Source organism: Rattus rattus, chromosome 10 (genome assembly GCF_011064425.1).
Source record: "Rattus rattus isolate New Zealand chromosome 10, Rrattus_CSIRO_v1, whole genome shotgun sequence".
NCBI classification, from domain to species: Eukaryota; Metazoa; Chordata; class Mammalia; order Rodentia; family Muridae; genus Rattus; species Rattus rattus.
Genome location: NC_046163.1, coordinates 6373252 through 6386807, shown reverse-complemented (window position 1 = coordinate 6386807; position 13556 = coordinate 6373252).

Here is a 13556-nt window from a genome sequence, read left to right as displayed (position 1 = left end):
ACTGGTGATCAAACCTTGGCAGGATCAAGGGCTTCTTCTTTCATTGGTGCCCAGCAAGGCCATCCTTTGCTACATATGCAGTTGGACTCATGGGTCTGTCCATGTTTAGTCTTCGGGTAGTGGTTTAGTCCCTAGAAGCTCTGGTTGGTTGGCATTGTTGTTCTTATGGGGTCTCAAGCCCCTTCAGCTCTTTCAGTCCATTCTCCAATTCTAATTCTTCCAACAGGGGTCCTGTCCTCAGTTCAGTGGTTTGCTGCTGGCATTTGCCTCTGTATTTGACATGTTCTGGCTGTGTCTCTAGGAGAGATCTATATCTGGTTCCTGTCAGCATGCACTTCTTAGCTTCATCCATCTTATCTAGTTTGGTGGCTGTATATATATGGGCCCCATGTAGGACAGGCTCTGAATGGGTGTTCTTTCAGTCTCTGCTCTAAACTTTGCCTCCCTATCCCCTCCTATGGATATTCTTGTTGCCTTTTTTAAGAAGGAGTGAAGCATCTGCATTTTGGTCATCCTTCTTGAGTTTCGTGTGGTCCATGCATTGCATCTTGGGTCGTTTGAGCTTTTGAGCTAATATCCACTTATCAGTGAATTCATAGTTTTTCTGTGATTGGGTTACCTCACTCAGGATGATATTTTCCCATTCCATCCATTTGCTTATGAATTTCATGAAGTCATTGTTTTTGATAGCTGAGTAGTACTCCATTGTGTAGATGTACCACATTTTCTGTATCCATTCCTCTGCTGAAGGGCATCTGGGTTCTTTCCAGCTTCTGGCTATTATAAATAAGGCTGCTATGAACATAGTGGAGCATGTGTCTTTGTTGTATGTTGGAGCATCTTTTGGTTATATGCCCAGGAGAGGAATAGCTGGGTTCTCAGGTAGTGCAATGTCCAATTTTCTGAGACAAATAAAGGCACAGAGAAGGTTTCCAACCTTGAAATATAATAAAAGCTAAAGAAGTAGATTATTTTGCTATCTTTTCCCATTTTCTAATATTGTGTACATCACTCTCCCAATGCAGATCTGGAAGAACAGAATTAAGCTGGTCAGCAAATCTTTATCTTGTGGAGAAAAATGAAATATAGATGTCTTGAGTTGTAGTCACACTCCAAAGAAAGCCTTCTTTACAAATGTTTTGAACTCAAAGATTGTTTAATCTTTGCTGACTGGTGGGAATGATTCTTAAAAGAGAGACAGAAATGCCTTATATTTTTCTACCCCTGTGGCGATTAGAATTCACATTTATAACTACGTTTTTGTTCTCTTTATAGAAGAAAACCTTCCTTCACCTGTGAGACTAGTCAGTGTAATATCAGCCTTAATGGGTTCCCCGAGAAGCCCCTACAAATGATTTCTGCCTTTCTAGGAGTGCTGATAAGTGTTCTGGTACATACTCTGAGCACTGCAAGTAAAATTCCCAAGGAGAAGAATTTGAGACTCCCACTCAGCTGTCCCTCAACTTTGTTTTGATCATCAAATAAGTGAAGATCTTCCAACTCTAAGGGGAAAAAACCCATCACTAGAAAAAAAGCCTAATAGGGGACAGAGAGATGGCTCAGTAGTTCAGTGCATACTGCTCTTGTAGAGGACCCACAGCAGGCAGCTCATGACATCCTGTAACTCCAACTCCAAGAGACTGGATGCCCTCTTCAGACCTTTATGGGCATCCACACACACATTTATACACATACATACATGCTTGCATGCATACACATAAATAAACAGCAAAAGCAAATCTAAAAATATTAAACATGTAACTACATAACTCTGGCAGTAAATATAACTGAAAGCATTAAAAATTCATGGCTTTTATTACTTAGTTAATATTTGAAAGTGAGGGACCCTCATTATTAAGAAGTTAAGAGCTCAGAATTGGCTGAAAACCTGAGCAAAATTTAGTCTCTCTTTTTAGGTGTTGCAATCCCGATGATGGTGGCATGAGCTAATACAAGGGAGATTTCTAACTTGAAGCTTATCAGGAGTCCTATATATCACAGATATAGGCTTTCTTTTTAATTATTATTGTTGTTGTTATGGTCATCATCACTGTTATTGTTGGTGGTTGTGGTGGAGGTGGTGTTGGTAGCGTGAGTGAGTAAACAACTTTTGGAACTGGTTCATACCTTTCATTGTGAGTTCTTGAGATGAAACTTGGGTCATAAGGTTTGGTTGATAAATACTGTTATCTGATGAAGCAGGACACTGGCTTGCCACTTTTAAAATAAAAATATTATATGTGTGCACCTGTATTAAAGAAAATATGGCTTGCTTTCGACTGTTTTGCCATTTTTACCTTATATAAAAATTCAAAACTTATGTATCTATTTTCAACCAGACTATCAGTATTCTCTCAGCTTATTAATTGATTATCCCCCCTTACCCTTATTTTTAAATTGCTTATGGTTTGAGATTCTAATCCTTAGCATCTACAGGTTGAAAGAAGCTTCCATTATCAGGTTACTATTTTGGAGATTCATGTCCAAAAGTAAAAATTATCCATAATGTTGTAGGTCTTCTTTGATCAACATGAATGATTTTCCTCTCAAAAAGAAGTGGATTTAAGTCAGGGGTTGCTCATACAGACACTCATCTAGGTGATGTGGTAGGATCACAAATTCAAAGTCAGTTTGCATTATATATAGTGTTTATATCTAGCCTGGTGCAAATAGATTCTGTTACAACCAACTAAGTAAGAAACATGGGTTAATGTTCATTATTAATCAAGAAGAGAGCATTTTAAACTTGATGATATCCAAAGAGTACACACCGACAGACCCATGGCTCCAGCTGCATATGTAGCAGAGGATGGCCTTGCTGAGCACCAATGGGAAGAGAAGCCCTTGGTCCTGCCAAGGCTCGACTCCCAAGTGTAGGGGAATGTCAGGGCGGGAAGGTGGGAAGGGGTGTGTGAATGGGTGGGGGAACACCCTCATAGAGGAAGGAGGGGGATGGGATAAGGGGTTTATGGATGGGAAACCAGGAAAGGAAAAAACATTTGAATGTAAATAAATTAAAAAATCCAATAAAAAATAAACGTGGTGGAGAATACAAAACTTCGGCCACTGAGTGTCTCTTCCAAGATACATTCTGTCTTCCTTTTCATTACTAGGAAGACTCTGGAACTGAGAGATTCAAGCAGAAGATACAGCAATGACAAAGGAGTGCTAAGTCTTATGTTCTTGCTTCTCTGTTAGCTTTAGAACAAGTAGTTGTTTGCTAATGTAGCGAGGAAATGCCCTTATTTCAAGCATATACAAGATTCTGTATGAAATGCTTCTTATAAGTGAATGAGCAAATGTCACTCCCTAAGTCCCTTGGCAGCCCCTTCACCTGCACCAAATCATTACTTCATTTTGTAACTGAAATAATTGGTCCCTTCCAACAATGGATTTGAACGATTATTTTAAGGTCAGAATGAAAAGCGACAAACACTCTTTGCATGTATTACATAATCAGCCGCTCTGAATTTTCCACTGTATCGACCAAATTAACTAACGGCTGGCATGAGTGTTCCCTCTACATACACTGACCTTCCAAGCAGAGCCCACACATGGAGAGCAGAAGGCCACCTTCCAGAGACCGCTTGTTTTATGAGAGGATGTGACCCTATTCTGGCAGAAGCCCAGCTTGCTGCCTTTAATGTTGCTAATTGTGTCTAAGTTTGTGTTCTCCTTTTATTTCTGAATTATCGCTGCTTGTTATGTATCTCTGAACACCTAGAGAAATGGCATTTCTAAGAATAAGAATAACACTCCCTCAGGAGCTAGAGATCGGCCAAAAAGCCTTTCATCTCCTGTAATTTTGGACTCTGGGCTGAGTAAGCTTTTGGCCTGGTTTCAGGGGCCGTCTCTATCACAGATGTCACACATCAGGAGCTGACAGCAACTGAAAGATTTTACATGGTGCTTGGGAGACCTCCACACATTTTGATATGTTTTAATCTCCTCTTCCAGACCAAACACCTGAACAAATGAATGCAGTTTCTCCCTTCAGTTGAACTAATCTACAAGGCTGGCCACTCACTTTTAAAGTGAGTTCATAGATTAAAAGAAGTTTATTACTGTGTTTTCCTCTGACTTTTGTTGTAGGGGTTTCATCTCCCATTGGACCCTCGTGTATACATGTCTGGAATTGGTAATTGGTTCCTTGTTATCAATTCTCTAGGAAGGATTCATTAATTGTGTAACATACTGTCTCTTCGCAATGAATACTTTTGCAAACCTTTCCTTGTGTTATTCATTTCAAGCCTGCTTGACAGGCAACAGGATTCTTTGCAGGATGAGCCTCTCCTTGCTTTCAACAGTCCACGTATCCGCTCACACGGCAGCATCAGTAAAGCAGATAATAAAACCACTTTCAAGGAAAGCTATAAAGACCTTTCCTCCCCAGCCTGAGTGAGAGCATAATCATCCCTAAAATCTACGGTCATCAGCAACCAGCAGAACAGTGTAAGTAAATTATCATTGCTATTAGCAGGTCAGTTCACAGGAGAATCAAACAAGAGGCCCAATAGTGAGTTTGTGGATTACATATCAAATTGTGGAAACACTAATCTCCTTAAAGTTTAGTGTTTAAGTCACTAAAGTGGGACCGGTAGATGTGCCCTTGAAGAACAGACATTATAATTGCATGAGATCATTTTGCTCAGGGGAGATATACAGCATCAACTATTGACTGGCATTTCAGCCAAACAATCCTGTCACTTGAATAATAGTTTTAAAAACGTTTTTATGTGGTGTGTATTAATTATAGATAAAAATAGATAGCATTGTGACTTCATATGTGAATAATGTATTTTTTATCCTACTCACCCCTTTCCCCCCCTTCCAATTCTACTGATAGCTTTCTTCTTTCCAAAGAGTCTCACTTCTACTCCTGGGATATTACTATTTATTATTTCCTTTATAATATCTGGACATTCCTGCCTAATCCTTAAAAGATTCAAAGACAATAGTTTAAAAAAGATTCAAAGCTATAGTTGGGCCCAACAGGATCTGCTACACAGTTATTTTCTTGAACTCCATAGTAAATTCTTACGTGCCCAGATGCTGAGGGAACACGTAAGTTGTTCCTTTTAAGAGGGAAAAGTTGGGTTGGTCATGCAAGAGTGATGGCTCAGTAGGTAAGAGCATGTGCTGTTCTTGTAGGGGAGTTTTATTCTCGACACTTGCAATGGCCTATAACTCCAATTCCAGGGGATCTAATGCCTTTTTTCTGTCCTTCTTTGATACTGCATTCACATTCACATAACTACAGCCATACACATAAAGTCAAGCACTAAAAATACATGAAAGCGTTAAAATGAAGAATTAAGTTCAGGGATGTGATTTGAAAGGAACTCTTCAATAGCTGTTATAGCGAGGGCTTCTCACACTTTAGTTCCCACATAGATGCCATCTGGACTCTTACAAAATGTAAATCTCAAGTGGTGTAAGGGAGTGTGAGGATTCTGCACTCCCAGAAGCTGCTAGATGCTGTACATCACACTGATAGGAGGGACACAGTTTAACTAACAAAGGCATAGACATGTATGAGGCTTTCTGTATAGGAAAAGGGACTTTGGGTCATTCTAGAAAGCATCCCAGTGGAGGGAGGGCATCAAGTAACCCACTGAATTTTAAGTATTTTGTTTCTGTGTCTTAGGATCTTTTATGGAAACACATATGATAATCTGAGCATACCAAGGAAAATAATGTGGCCATTAAGAAACCAAAAATGAGGGCTAGTCTGGACTAAACAGAAGGCACGCCACACTGGAAATTCTGCACAACTTAGGGTTTCCTGTCCCTCTTTTCTTCCAGTTTCTTTTAGTTAGAATAAAGGTTTACTTTTATATTTTGGAATACTGAAAACAGACATCACTGTAGTATCCCAGAGCAGAAAAGCAAACTAGAACTCATCCGGGCTTTTGCTGTATTTTCCCAAATGGGCATGAGCTTTCCTACAAATAAATTAACATTCAGGGAGATACTTTTGATATTTTTAAGTCCTTTAAAATGCCCTTAACATAAACAGTATCACTATTCTAATGCTTTCATTTTCTTTCTTTTTAAAAAAAGTTTGTAGTTATTTTTTTTTGTGTGTGTGTGTGTGTGTGTGTGTGTGTGTGTGTGTGTGTGTGTGTATGTTTGAGCCACATGCAGGAGGGACCTGAAGAGGCTGTGTTAAATCCCAGTGATGACCAAACTGGAGTCCTCTATAGAAGGAGTAAACCACTGAGTCATCTCCCCAGCATGACATTTTCCTTCTTACTGCATTTATTCTGTGAAGAAATTAGTTAAAAGAGCTTGTAAAAGATCAAGAATGCAATGAGGGTAATTTAAAGAAACACCCAGTACATTATTATCATTACTGTCTTCTTAAGAGATACACATGTGGATAAATGTTGATTACAAAAATTGACAATGGTCAGTCAATAAAACTACCAAAGCAGCCTATCAATGTTCTTGAGTTATGATGATGTGAATTTTTTTTTCTATCAGGGATGTTTGTTGGAGATTCCACAAGAACTCAAGAACAATAAAGCCATAGAAAGATTAAAATGGCAGAGGCATAATTATGGAACATCATTGATTGCACAGTTAATTTGCAGACGGAGACACAATCCTGTCCTCTGCCGCCATGTGCAGTGTTCAGAAACACAGGGCGATGACTGCGATTTTCACACAGGTTAAAATGACCAGTAATGCAGAGTGGAGCAAGCAGAGGCAGCCCTAGATTCAAATTCTGAATCCGTCGGCATTTGCTGGGCTTGTGCTCTGGGTCTTCACAGTAATCTCGAGCATCACTGATCAAATGGGGGGAAAATAACCTAAGCATAATAGTATTGGTCACAAAAATCGAATAAGGCATGAAGGGTGAGATGTTAGCTCTGGATTCCCATGAATGACTATGTAGCTGTCAGGCTTTTTCACTTATAAAATGGGAGAGCTGGGCTGAGTACCGTTCCTTATGCAGAGTATGAAAGGAATCTGGGGACCTGGGGAGGATGAGTGCTCTGAGTACAGATTCCTCGGGGATCAGCTAATACTTGGGATACTCAGGGATAGAACAGACGCAAGGGCTAAGTATAGGTAGTGTGTGTTTTATTTAGTCTTTTTAAATAAATATATATAGATATAGATATAGATATAGATATAGATATAGATATATTATTGTTAGTCTATTGAGGCAGAATTTCAGGTAGCTTGGTCTGGGCTCAAACTCTCCATCTGAAGGTGGCCTCAATCTTCTGATTATTCTTCCTCCACCTCCTGAGTTTCACGGTTATCAGTGTGATAAAACACCCTCATGTTTTATGTAGTATTAAGAGTAAAGTCCTCATAAATGTCCAGCCCCTAACTAAATCTGAATAGAAGCCTTGAATGGCATCTTGAATGATTCTCTTCCAGTCTTTTCCCACTAGGAGGAAGAACCCCCAGTGCAGAAAACATTAAAAATTGTCTTGTAAGTTTCCGTTTGTCCTGGAGATCCTATGGTTTTCATGCAGGAGCTAAGGCGGTGGCTTAGAATGACTGGTGGGGAGATTCTTCGGACAACCGTGACAGTATCCTTCCATTACGAGCGCTCAGTCAAACGGCTTTCATAATGACTGAAGTCGGGGGTCTGACCGGCTCTTGCTTCGGGGAATGATCACCCATGAGCTTGAAGCTGATTTGAAGGCAGGGTGGAACAGGAGAGAACACTTTATTTGTTCACATGAATCTTGGTATACATTCATTCAAGCACAATTAAAAACAGTAGGGTTTCCCAGTTAACATTTGGTAAAGCTCACAAAACATTGTTTTGCTTATTGCTTTGAAAAGCCCGTGGGAGAAAAAGGCATGTTTGATGGAAGTGTTGTCTTAAATCTACAAGTACGAAACCTCTAATGGCTGATGCACCAGAGTTTTGGTTCTGAGCACTTTGGTCTCAACTCTTTCAGGCGTCTCCTTTTTTATTAACGCTCATTTATTAAAAGGGCGATAGCCTTCTCTCAGAGGATATTGTTGGGCTTTCTTAGAAGCGCTTTTGCCTTTCTGAGGTTGAGAAAGGTATGCCGGAAGCTTTATTTTTGGGAAATACTCAAATATGTACGGCATCCTTCTTCAAACTATTTTCTTTTCGTGCCAATTCTAGGGCTAAAAGTTAGGATCCATCTATAAGGAGCCCTCCAGACCTGTTGATTTGTATGTATCTTTTTGATCATTGTCCTGATTCCTTTTGTAAAGATGAATTGTGTGTGTGTGTGTGTGTGTGTGTGTGTGTGTGTGTGCTCCTGTGAACATGTGCACACTCCAGTTCCCTCAGAAACTAGAAGAGGGAGTTGGATCTTTTGGAGATGAAGTTACTGGACATTGTGGAATGCCCAGCACGGGTCCTTCGTAATAGCAGTACATACTTTTATCTGCTGAGGGATCTCTCCAGCCTCTTGCTCTGTTTCTTATACCTGAATTGTGTTAGCTCCTAATACCCATAGGCCATGAATGTGCTTACCAGGCTCCTGTCCTGCCTGCCCCTGCCATTCTAGGTCTTGAGAACAGAGTTTGAATTCTCTGTGTTCCTCTTAGTCCTGCAATGAGATAGACCTCAGAGTGGTTTTGCTCCTCAGGAAATGGTCTGCTGAAGAAGATTCCACTTTCTGGTGTTACACTTCTGGGGTTCCCCATTTTTCCTTCCCACCCCTTCCTCTACTCATGTTTCCAACATTCTTTCTCTGCGTCTGTATGGAAATGAGAATTGTGTATAGGGTTTGGCCTTATTCAAGATGTGTCACAGAGTGCTAGAGTTAGTGTTAGAATATGCCACCTCTCAAATGGATCACCTGGGGACCCTATTCAAATGCAGATATTTTAATTTAGTGAGCCTGGGGAGGTCCTAGCTGGTGCCATTCTGCCAATCTATAAACTGCTCTTCACAGATGGTTTAACTTATCCCAGAAGAAAGGTAACCTAGAGCAGGTGTGTGGAGAGTTAGACAACCTGCATAAGTCTATGCTATGTGTACTTGTCTCTGTGTGTTGAAGGGTGAACACCCTTGCAGGTGGGTTAGAGGCATACCTGCTCTTTACCACCTCTCTCGGTTGTTAGACCAAAACTATGATCAGAAATTGCTAATAATCCCAGGGGGAAAGAGGGCAAAATTGACTATTGTTCAAGGAACATTGGTATTATTAAAGATGGTCCATTAAAATGCTTGGACTCTACCAGCTTACTGAGTGGTGTTCTATGACATTGAGCAACTCATGGCTCTGTGCTTTACTTTCCATCTGTAAAATGGGTACACTAATATCTATGTTCATGGTCACAGATGTAGTTTGAAGATGAGGTGATTAGATATTCATGAATGCTTATAACTATATGCATATCCGTGCCTACACATCAATAACTGTTAACAAATATCATTAACGTTTTTCTCTATATTGGCTATTTTTTTAATTTACCACAGGCAAACATACTTTGATCAATCAAAGGAAAACAGGTTTTATACATTTTTGAATTAATGAAATGTGTAGTTAATTTATCTATCAAGATTAAGAATGGGAAAAGAACCTATTAAATATGCATCTTAGCATTCCTTATTGAGTTATCTTAGTTAATTATGACCCAGAATTTAAAACCTAATTAATTCCATTTGAACTCCACTCATCAATGGAAGTGGGAAGATATTGCATGTATACCTAACTCTGACAGAATGGTTGTTTATTTGTCTCACCTCCCTCTGACACAATAAATTTTGGGAGACCCCACAAACCCTCTTAGATTAGGTTTCATGAGCTAGTTCTTTGACATTTTAAGGTTTAAAATTTTGAGGTGCGTTTAATTGAATTTTGCTTTCTTGGTAGGAATGGTGGTTTGAACAAATGAATAAATCATACACTCCTGTTATCCAGGGGCTGATGTTACCCTATGATAGACAAGTAGCTGAAGAAAGGTTGCTACATCCTGCTGGATGCATAGTTTACAACTGTGGGTGTCTAGACTGTGGTTGTTCTGAAGCACAAAACCCTGTGTAGGGAACATGGCAGTGTTAACCGAACCACTTTTGATGGAGCCTTGTTCTACAAGAACTGTAATTTTACTCTGAAATGTGCACCAAATAGTCTGTCCCAAATGTGTAACCAGTCATCAGAGGTTTCTAGATGGTCTCAGGCTTACTCTAGTATAGCTTAACCCTTCCCATTCCCATGGAATGTAGCAGTCTCTCGGTTTTCCCCAGACAGAACTGAACAGCTCCTGCTAATTGCTGCATTCCCATTCATCCCATCTCGCAGAGCATGGCACATGTACACACTCTGGTTGCAATCAACATAATATTTTCTAGATTCATAGAACTATGACTTGATTGAGTGAGTCATATTGCATATTCAACACCCCATTAAAGCTACCCTTCTACTTGGTGAGAACTGTAGGAGGAACTTTTCCTGCTCTAGTCAATGCTGGTCCCACATGGCATATGGTTTACTTTAGAGAACACCGTCAAGCAGGCTGAACTGATTTATCAGTTACGTGTCACTGCCAATCTTAGTAGAACTATAGTAATACATGTTCTTTAGAGTTTATGGGTTGCTGGAGCACTGAGATGTGCAGACAGTTACAATCTGCACTATGTACTACTGTGTTTAGAGCATATTTGCATAGTGTTACAATAGCTGTAACTTTATATATATATATATATATGTACATATATATATATATATGTTTGTGTGTATATAGTAAACAAATGGGTAGGTAAAGAGAATCGAATCATTCACTTGGTGTCACAACCTTGGAGAGCAAAACACGGTAAAGTGAGTTTGTTTCCTAGCAATGTTGCCCTTTAACCACAATGGTGCACAGCCGGAACTTAAGTCCTTAGTGTGTGTGAACACCTCACTATGTTAGATCTGTTTTGTGCACTTTCCTGATTTGTTCTAATGCAATATATCTCTGCATGTCTGTCTCCATTTGTGTATGAGAGCGTGTGTGCGCGCGCGCGTGTGTGTGTGTGTGTGTGTGTGCGCGCGCGCGCGCACATGCGTGCACGTGTGCATACACTCAAGTATATAGGTACATCTGTGTGGATGTGGGGAGGTCAGAGGACAACCTAATTGCTGTTCTTCAAATGTTGACCACTTTTTTTAAGGCAAGGTATCTTTTTTTTGTTTTTTGATTTTTTTAATTGGATTTTTTTTATTTACATTCCAAATGTTATTCCCTTTCCCAGTTTCCCGGACATAAGCCCCCTATCCCATTCTCCTTCCCTTCTTCTATAAGGGTGTTCCCCTCCCCATCCACCTCCCTTCCTACCCTCCCCTGACATTCCCCTACACTGGGGGTCCAACCTTGGCAGTACCAAGGGCTTCTCCTTCCATTGATGCCCCAAAAGGCCATCCTCTGCTACATATGCAGCCGGAGCCCTGGGTCAGTCCATGTATAGTCTTTGGGCAGTGGTTTAGTCCCTGGGAGCCTGGTTGGTTGGCATTGCTGTTCTTAAGGAGCTGCAAGCCCCTTCAGCTCCTTCAATCCTTTCTCTAATTCCTCCACCAGGGGTCCAGTTCTCAGTTCAATGGTTTGCTGCTAGCGTTTGCCTCTGTATTTGACATGCTCTGGCTGTGTCTCTCAGGAGACATCTATATCCAGTTTCTGTCATCATGCACTTCTTAGCTTCATCAATCTTATCTAGTTTTGGTGGCTGTATTTATATGGGCCACATGTGGGGCAGGCTCTGAATGGGCATTCCTTCACTCTCTGCTCCGAACTTGAGATAAGTAATCTTAATGACCTTAAACTCACTGAGAAGGCTAGGCTACCTAACCACTGAAGCTTAGGCATCCCGCTATCTGCACTTCTCCAACATTGGGGTTAAAAGTATATGCTACAGACCATTCCTGGATATTTTTACATGGGTTTTGAGGATTGATCTCAGGTATTTATTTACGCTTATATGACAAGCACCTTACAGATTGAGCCATCTTCGTAGCCTCTGACCCTCATCTTATACTTGAGTTAGTAGAGATCTGATGGGATCGCCTATCTTTAAATAGCGTAAGAAATATTAGGGTTGAAGCATTTAGATTTCAGAGGTATTGCCCACACATTTCCTCCATAGAGACAAACCTATGAAGCAATATGGTGTATTTGTTTTATCTTTATATCAAATTATGAATATTTGTATATGGGTGAATATGGAAGTGTGTGTGTGTGTGTGTGTGTGTGTGTGTGTGTGTGTGTGTGTGTGTGTGGTGTCTACAGTGACAGGAAAAGGGTCTGAGCTAGAGGTAGCTGTGCACAGCCCAATTGTGGATACTAGGAACCAAAGCCTGGTCTTCATTGTGGGCAGCAAGTGCTCTTAACTGCTGAGCCACCTCCCCAGGCCTTATAATTTTATTTCAAAGCTTCTCCAATATCCATCTAACTACATTCTGAATGTATTACACGAAGATTTCTTGGTACTTGTGGTTGTAGAATCACCTGATTAACATTTTAAAAATCCAAATAAATATATTCTGCTTGGATATCCGCTGGCTCGCTGCCCAACCCCATCTGTTGACATTTAGAAGACGTTTCTAGCAATATTTTGACTTTCTTGAGCACTTATCTGTCTTTAATAGAAAGTTCTGTTTGTTATCGTTTTCATTGTCATAGTGAGAGAAAAGCAATTTGCTACTCGGCCAACAAGACTCTCTTTTACTTATTAAAATGGCTGTAAATCCACAGCTGGCAAACAGTGTGAGATTGATAGCTTTGTTATAGAAAGCCACATAAAGGAAGTGTAAATCTTTTCCCCCCCGCACTTCCTGCCAATGGTCTCCAACCAAATCCTAGAGGGTGCATGTTCTAAAATGAGAGACTAAGCAGGGGTCTGAGGCCATCACTCTCAGGGTTCCTTGCAAGCTCCAGTTAGGGAGCAGAAGTGCACACTAGAATAAAAAGGTGTTGGCTTTGCCAAAACTGTGAGAAGTGGAGGAGAAAACACCTTTGGAATGAAAAGACTTTGTACTTGGTAATCACCATTAAGTTGTTAGGAAGGGTCAGTTTGTAATTAACTTCTTAAGGGCTGGAGGATTTAGCCAGGACAGAGAACCCTTCTCGGATCACTGTGATTTTGATGTGGAATGTTCAGAAATGGGAGGTTTGGATTAGAGAAAAGAATAATGGAAACCCATAAGCAAGTGTGTGTGTGTGTGTGTGTGTGTGTGTGTGTGTGTGTGTGTGTGTGTGTGTGTGTGTTTTGCGTGTGCACAGGTACATGTATATGCCAGTTTATGCTCATGTATGTGGAATTCAGAAGACAAAGCTTTTTTGGTGCTGTGCCTGTATTTTTGACACACAATTTCTCCTGAATCTGGAAGTTGCCAGGTAGGCTAGGCTGGCTGGCCAGTGAGTCTCGGACATCTTTCCCTCTTCACTGCCTCCAGCTCCTGGTGCTGGATTGAACAAGTACGTATTCCATCCCTGGGTCTGTTAGAAGTAAAGTCTGAGGCTCAAACTCAAGTTCTTACGCTGGCAAGGCAAACACTTTACCACTGGAGTTGTATTCCCAGTTCATGTCCTATTAATTTTAAAGACGTCATATTAATAATAATGATATT